General features: G+C 36.3%; 1 protein-coding gene and 1 long non-coding RNA gene across 6 annotated transcripts in view; one reads left to right on the forward strand and one right to left on the reverse strand.

Moving 5' to 3' along the window:
- LOC108622295 (glucosylceramidase-like) overlaps positions 1–8,676 on the forward strand; it is a 49,441-nt gene that overhangs the window by 28,973 nt on the left and 11,792 nt on the right. The gene's annotated exons all lie outside the window — the stretch shown is intronic.
- Positions 7,447–8,676, reverse strand: part of LOC113463985 (uncharacterized) — a 4,291-nt gene continuing 3,061 nt past the window's right edge. For 3 of the 4 annotated variants that reach the window (XR_003388823.1, XR_003388820.1, XR_003388821.1), the window contains exon 3: positions 7,447–8,650. This is a non-coding gene — a long non-coding RNA (uncharacterized LOC113463985). The remainder of the gene's footprint in view (positions 8,651–8,676) is intronic. The other variant, XR_003388822.1, reaches the window with a different exon arrangement.

Below are 8,676 nucleotides of genomic sequence, written 5' to 3' on the forward strand. Positions count from 1 at the left end.
ATTCATTTGTTTTATTCAATAATTTTAAATAAATTTACGTGACTTCTTTTTGTTCATAAAATATTTCTATTCTATACGTTTCGAATTTTATATACGATAATAACACGAAGCTGTGATAGGGGAAGGTAGTTATTTACTATAAGTCCTGATTTTCCAAAGTAGCTTCGAGATCAACGAGTATCCTAGAGACGATTGCGCACGACAACAAAATCCAACAAAGCCTTTGAATCTAGTGGTTTTCGAGGACTGACCCTCCCTCGTTCGTCTACGTCGTACAGCTACAGTTCATCGCACTACCTGCGGTGGTACATAGGGACTGATGGTTCCGTTCTCTGTTGACGTTCACTGTTGGTCCCTATTGGCATCCAAAGATACTAAACCTTGGATCGTCCAAATTTCCTACCTGCTAACCACAAAGCTATTTTGGTCTAATAAAATTGTGTAACATTTTGGTCTCATATAATACTTTGAGAATTTGTATCGAGGCAATGGTTCGCTGATTCGAAATAATTCTAACTCAAAAACGTAGCTAATTATAAAACTTTCTCTTTTGAATTTCGTTTTTTTTTTTCCACGTTATAATAAAATCTGATAAATTTTCTTCTTAGCTATTACAGTTTCTTCCGACAAGTACCATTTTGCTTTTTTAAGTGGCGGTGCGCCAACGCGGCCACCGGTGTAGATTAAACCCCGTTTAATCATCTTTTCGCTGAAGGATACGAGCGCTTTGATTTTGATAAGTTACGCAGAAAGTTTTCATGTTAGACGGTAACAAAGCGATACCACAACCGCGGGTCTATAATCACGGGACATTACTCTTATTATCTCTCCGCGCGGTAGCAAACGCAAATTAAGCCGTAAAACTCTACGGCAAAATACAAGTCTGGCCCAAGTATAAAATATGCTGCCCTCAACTTTATTTATTGTTTACGCATCGATCTTGGTTAATTGCACGCGTTTCGTGTTTCACCGTTGAATTTCACTTACGGCGTTATACAACAAAGTGCACGTTGTACTAGACGCGTACCTATGTATAAAAATTTTCGTATTTTGGATTAGAAGATTAAAAATTTCCGAGACTCCATCGTTCTAAATTTAATAAATAATAATTGCATATTTAACCCTTTGACTGCGGCGTGCTGTTGCGGAAAACCATCGGTGCGGACTAGGACGGCACTATATTCGTTGACATATATTTAAGATTTGGGATGACTTATACATATATGCGTCTGTCGTATATATTGATTTTACGAGGACGTATATATACGTCAGTCGTATATATTGATAGATTTGCGGTGACGTACACATACGTCTGTCGTATATATTGATTAACTTCCGATAACATATACATATATACGTCGGTCGTATACATTGATAGATTTGCGGTGACGTACACATACGTCTGACGTGATCAAAGGGTTAAATGTAACATAAAAATATTCGTTGGTACATTATAATTAAATTTCATTTAATCTTACATCAACAATTGGATCACTGTATACATATACAGCTGTATTGTGTAGCACCGAGCAAATATGAAATAACTTTATAATCTGTTAGTTGCCATGAAACATCGTATGCGAGACAGGTGAACTTTTTGTGAGCATGAAAAACTCGGATAAGAGAACGGAAGGAAAACTTCATAACTTTAAGCACGAGACGAGGTATTAGATAGAGAAATTTCTAAAATATCGCGTTCACTCCATGTTAAGCATGCCTCGCATTCCGTTAAGGCTGCGCACATTTCCTCCACTTCATCGTATTTAAGCAGCCTTCTAGCACGATTCGTGAATTATTGATGCTTTAATATCTGATTGTTTTAGTTGCCGAATATTTTAGTTTCATTGGATTTATTTGTAATATACGGGTTTGTAAAAGCCATCGCTATAAAGGAGACCTAATATCCCAATAAAAAAATAAGGTAATAAACAAGAGATTTGTGCACTGAATGTCTCACTCGATACCATACAACTTTTGTTTAAAATATTTTTTCGTAAAACAAATGATTTACCATTTGCTATTTAAGGTCGTCATGCTATAACACTCACCCTGCATAATCATAAGTCAGTGAGTAGAAATTGTGACGTGAACAGAAATTAGGAAATTGACTATACATTGCCTGTTCGATAAATCTGATCGCGAATTTACTTTAAAGAACAATTTCGCCGATATCCAACGAGCATTCTAGAGCAGAGATCATTCGACAGTAGATTACGCTAAAATTACGAAGATCAGTCGATAAAGGAAATCAGTGGTCAGGAAGTTAAGATGGTAACAATTAAGAAACTACAAGGATATCTCGTCTTCATTGGGAGAGAAGCTTCGAGGAAGTTCGTGCGGAGGAAATCCGCTGTTCGTTCGAACAATTTGCTTTCTATATCCGGATTCGGATTTCGGTTGCAATCCAAACGGTTTGACCACTCGCCATTACCTCGAACGCGACAAACTTTCAGCGATTACCGCGGTGGTTTGCTTTTGCGAATACCCCTGCTCTCGATTACGCCCCGCGTACCTTATTACTATCAGAGTTTCGAAATTTCGATTCGTTCCCATCTCACGGATCCGCTGCATAATCGCCGCGGATGCCCGATGGAGATATTTGCGCATCTCTCAGATGCTAATTTCCTTTCTGATGGTAATCCCATTATCTAGCGATGATTATGCCCGATCAGCTACGACGGTGCTTATCTCTCGTTCGTATTTCAGTCGGAGCAGACTGAGAGAGACATGGTTGAGAAATTTTTCGTTAGTTCATAAAATTTCTCGGGTAATTTTATGTAATTAACGTTAAGAATTGTCAATTTCTACGTCGGAATAAAATACAACGCCTGGACTTAAAAATAAATATTTAGTCATGTAAAAATATATTAGTCGGTCCTAAAAAATAATGACTTGCCCTGACAACGGAGGTCATACTCGTACGATTAATAGTTTAAAAGTTGAAAATACGTTTTTACGACGTAAATGTGTGAAAAAATAATCCATTAATAATATTTGATATATAGTGCCAAATGTTAGATCTGATACCACAATTTTTACTATTATTTACATATCATTGAATTAAAATGTAACTGACGTCATTATTTTTGAGCATGATATCAAACTTTCAAAAGCTTTACTAGTAAATCATTTTTTATATTATATCTTCAAATATAGAAAAAGTTAATTCCATTTTTCGTTTTTGTTCTAAATAAGATATTAATGTGTAGAGTTGCAGTGGTCTCGGGTTTGATACCGAGTCCCCTAGCTCAGCACGTCTGAAAATAAATTTTTATGTGCTTATACCAACCACGGCTTTACGATGATTCGAAGACTCCATCTGAAATGTAGATCCAATCTCGCAAGATTCATCTTAAATTTTGCTATGTTCATACTGATCCACTGTTAAGATTCACTAATGGCAGCTATAGTGGTGATGCGACTCAACGCTAAATTGCTAGAGCGACTCATTGTTCAAAACTCGAAGTTCAAGTATCATGCGAAAGAAATAGAAATAAGGGCGTCTGTGCTAAATGTAATAAAAAAATCTACAGAAAATGTATTTTGAAAACAAAATATATATGTAAAAATTGTTTTGAATAAAGTTTCTTTAAAATAAATTTCTTTTTTTAAAAAAAAACTTCCATTTTAATGTTTGACTCATTTCAGACAAAATAGATATACATATATCAAATATCCGGCAATCTAGTGTTAAAGCGTCAAAGAAAAATCATTAGTTTTGTGCATGTGTCATCTGAACGAAAGACAAATTATTTGCGATAAGAATTGCTAGTTGGTGTATAAAAGGCAGACACGGAAACATTTTGGCACAACTAGAACCAACTGCTTATTCAGCTACTACTCTAGTAACAAACAGCAACTCTTTCAAGATGAGCAAAATCTCCCTGGTTCTTGCTACCTTCTGCCTAGTTGCGGTAAGAATATTACAAATCATTTCTAGAATTACAAATTGATATCATGCCTCGTTTCTCATTTCACTGACTGATTGAACTTTTGTAACATAGCTGATTAGCGTACAGGCCGCCAAGACTCCAAATGACCCATTTAGCCAGTTAGTCCAGTCGGCTAACAATAGCAATGTAAGTGTCCATTGGACAATTGTTTGAATCTATAAACAATTCGTACACAATGATTGAACGTTAAACCTGTATTTGTAGATAATAAGTCAGATCACGCAACTGCTCCAGCCTTTGGCTTCTGGTGTCGCTATCGGTGCACAGACTCTTGCTCAGATCCTCATCAAAGTCCTCCAAGTTCTTATTTACGCCGGCAGCTTAACCCTTTAAATTTAATAATTTGATTGTATCTGCAACCTTACTTATTGTACGAGTACATTATGAATTTGAAATATAATTGAAACTTGCAAGTTATTCAACTTATGATTTCTTAAGTATTCCTATTCCCACAATATGGTCTTAGTTAAGTATTTATAAGGAAACAAATTTTTTTCTGCTCTAACACGTACGTACAATTAATTGCCAATATCAAATACACCTGTTTCTGTCGTCTTGCCAATGCCAGCGCTAACTCAAATTCGAATGTAAAGGTTGGTCTAGTAAAAAACACGCGGCAAAGTGCGACACCAGTCGCAACGTTTTTTCAACAATAATTCGTGCATGGAATTTGAAACAGGGAACGTTTTGTGCATCACGTTTGGACGTTATGTACAATCAAAATTCATGAAAATTCACCGGACAACGCGTTCCAATCGAGAAAAAAAAATACACGCTCAAAACTATTACCGAATATTTCAACGGAATACGTAACCCGCCATGGAACGAAAATATACGGGCGAGGATTCTGAGAAAATGTGCAGAATCGTTGAGGGTGCATTTTTCATGTAACAAACGCCTTTCTCCGAAATATTATATGCACATAAATCTTACATATTTTTTGTTTCGTTCTCAGCGTAGCTATACGCGTGTACAAGACCACCCGTTATAGTTTTAAATGAAATTCAACTTCCGAAACCAATTATTGCATCAATCAACCATCGAATATGGAAACTAGTAAAACGGCATGATTTATATTATCGTACATGTTCTCCAGAAATTTCTCGTTATACAAATCCATTTCACCTTTCGATTGAACAGTTCCAATCGTAATTACCGCGTGTGCTGAAAAACAGATGTAGCACAGTGATTGGGTTGCATATTCGCGAACGTGAACAATTATTAAATAATTCGAAGAAAAAATGATTAAATCAAACGTGTTCGATTAAGGTTACATAATTTTTAATTTAGGTTCAATAAACGAATGAAACGAAGTGTTAACTCCAGTTTAGATATATTTATTACATGATCAAGTATTCGAATTTAATCCGAAATATAAAACGAGCTGCGAATAACTTTATCCTCTCTGGCGCGCGAGCAAGGGAACTGTTCTTTTGTTAAGTAAAGTTTGGCAGAGAACTCGTTAACCCGTGTAACCCGCGGTCCAAAGGAGAATTTAATTTCGAGATCATTATCCACTGCAGTTTCCTGCGAACGCTGAAAAATCCCGTTGTCCTGATCATCCCTGCTTAGACCGTGGATTTGCATAACTTCATATCGTAATTAACCCATTTACTCGATGCTTAAATCCAGCTCCCGACGAGTATTGCAGAAATAAGTCCTTCCCGATTTCCCGGTGAAGCATGAAGTTTATTCAGAACGAGGTAGAAAAAGTTAATCGTTAAATTGTTCTCAACTGTTTTCTACGGCGTTTCCTGGTAAATTACAAATCCACAGCGATGAAACTCGATAGTTCAAGGTGCTCATCGAGGTATTTCTGAACTTATTCAAGAGACTTGTATTTTATGCTTGCTAGTTAATTTTGTAGTCTAGTTTCATTCAGTTAAAATCATCAATTAAAATTGCTTATAAACAACAACCAATGTATCTACGATTTTTCTTGTACAATATTTTGTAGAAAATTTGGTTAATACAAGACCAGACAACGCCAGATACTCAAAAATCTTTTTATCGTACAAGGACGAAAAGTGTAGTCCCTATTTTTGACTATTTTTGTAGTTAACATTGACATTCTGCAGCTATCAGAGAGTCTACCCATTTAAATGCCTACACGTTAGTCCAAAGCTAGAACCTCTTTTTCTACTGGAGAAATTTAACATTTAATTTAGCAATTTTTCTCCTGGACAGGATTAGAGAACAAGAATTGCATAGGGCGGAAGATTATTATCAGGGAAAGAGTTCCTCTAGCTAGACACATTGTTCCTTATCTGTAGGCATTTATAATATAGTTATACTGGCTCCCAGCGGCGGGTGTGTTCACCTTACTTCACCTTCATGGCTTCTGTAATATTTTCTGGTCACGTCTCGGGTACGCATGAACTTTAAAAAGTGGCGGCTTCGTGCTTACGGAATATTAAAGCCATTCATATTTACCACCGACTAGATACTGTAGACACGTAATAACGCCACTGTCTCCTTCGTTCCTTCCTTCCTCCCTCTGGAATTATCGTCCCTGCCTGCCCGTTTCACGTATTCATCGTGAGACGACACTCGTTCTCGCTGCTCATGATATCCGAATTTGTTACCTTCGATTTATGAATCCATCCATTATGTATTGTACAGTGACTCTTAATAATGTCCAAACACATTTCATTACAGAATAACTGTTCTCATATTGGATCCAACAACTTGATATCCTTCGGGGTGTTAAAATTCTTAGTTTCGTACATAACGTATAACAATTACTATTGGTTGGGAACATGAAGGAAAAAGTAAAGGACATTTCTTAATTTTTTATTGGGGGTGCCTAATGAAAAATTTCGTACATGCTTTTTATAGCATTGAGGAATAAGTACAGACAAATACACAACACTTATTTAACGTGTAATACTACGTGTAACTTCTTCATGCTGGTACCGATTTTCCTGAAACTTTACATATACACGAGGTGAATTGTACCAAACAAAGAACGTTGGCTGTTCTCATTAATAATTATTGTCATATACTTTCTAATCGGGCGATTATACCGGGTAGGTTCTGTGATCCTTTTGACCAGTTTTGGCTCTCGACTCGAACTTTTCGTTAATGGATGCCGGACGCATCCATCATCCCACGTCATCGACATCAAAATCCTAGCCAAACACGGCGAACCATCGCATCGCATCGGCTCACCACTGAATACCGGCTACTGAATACAAAAGAGCGGGCCAACGAACGGCAGACATGGTCGAGCCACTCATCCATGTAGAATCACCTTCTTCTTTCTAAACGCATTCAGTCTGCCGCCTGGTCAGTACGTGCAATGCGTTCTCCGTTCAAAATTTTTCTACGGAAGAACTTTTACCATAAATTCCGTTCAATATTCCGTCCAATGAATACATGAGAATTTTTATACATAAGATTGATATCGTATGATAGACTGTTTATTTATTATTAACAGATTCTCTTGCGATTAGGTTGTGATTCTTAATTCGGGTAATGTTCACAATTTGAGTAAAGAAATTATACATATATTATTATTGTCAGGTACAATGTTGTGTAAAGTAATTGTACATTATTATTATCAGGAACAGAAATTATGTAAATCTTCAAATTTAGTTCTAAGCAAATTTTGATTGAAAGATATTAAACGAATTAAAAGTTGAATTATGAACACCTTTTTTATGTATGTATTATTTTAAAACTAGAAGCTAGACACGAATCACTGCCACTTGGTGAAAATTAACCAACGGGGTAGGAGGCCTATTTATAGAAACCTGGCCGTTCGCAGCCGGCTTTAATTCAAACTAATTTACATTTCACATGTTCGCGGGAGCTTGGCGCCTCCATTTGTCTTGCTTGAATTTAATTTCAGTCGAGCCAGGGCAGAGTTCCGTTCATTCTTACAGATCTCATCGATCGTGCCAAGCACCTTCTCGCGGCTGAAAATTCGGGATATACATATTTCCACCGAAATTAAATATCACGTTCGACATATCGTAATTCTACCAATTATATCAATAATCACGTTAACTATAATCGCCATTAAATTTATCACTTCTCATCTCCTAAATCCATTACAAAATTATTGGGAAAAGGGAAATATTGAATCCGTTGGGAGAACAGAAAGGGAATGTTGATATGCAAATGGAACGAGCCGCAACAGACGCTCGACATCGAAGCGCAGTTCATTAACATTTTCGTTGCATCCGGAAAGAGTACAAAAGTTCTTACAAGATTCCAGATTACAAATTTTCATTAAAAACTTTCGACAACGATTTGCATACATAACGCACTCGACTGACGTCCGTTGTGCTACCGGTGTGAATGATTAAAGTTAAAACAACGCTCCTTCATATTCATTCAATCCTTTAATCCCTCGTACTATTTAATATACTTACATCAACTCTTGTTCACTCCTTCGATGTAAATTACGTAACAGCAGTTATATGCAAGTCCTACGCTTCCTAAGCTTTTGCATCAAACTGAAATTTGATTAATCTGCAAGCTATTGAGTTTGTGAATTACTGGTTACAATATAATTACATTACCGATGCTGTCGTATTCTAGCAAGGAGAATCTTTGTAAGTAGACTGATGATTTTCGTAAGAAGTATATAATACACATGAAATATCTAGATTACAGAATTTTATGCAAAATTAACTATTTATAGTGTCAGTTAGAAACTTCAGATAAAAACTTCTTTTATCATTTAAGCACTGCAATAAGGTATTCTGCTCTTAAT

This window comes from Ceratina calcarata, unplaced genomic scaffold, assembly GCF_001652005.2.
Source record: "Ceratina calcarata isolate Rehan_Ccalc_2016 unplaced genomic scaffold, ASM165200v1 scaffold213, whole genome shotgun sequence".
In the NCBI taxonomy this organism is placed as follows: Eukaryota; Metazoa; Arthropoda; class Insecta; order Hymenoptera; family Apidae; genus Ceratina; species Ceratina calcarata.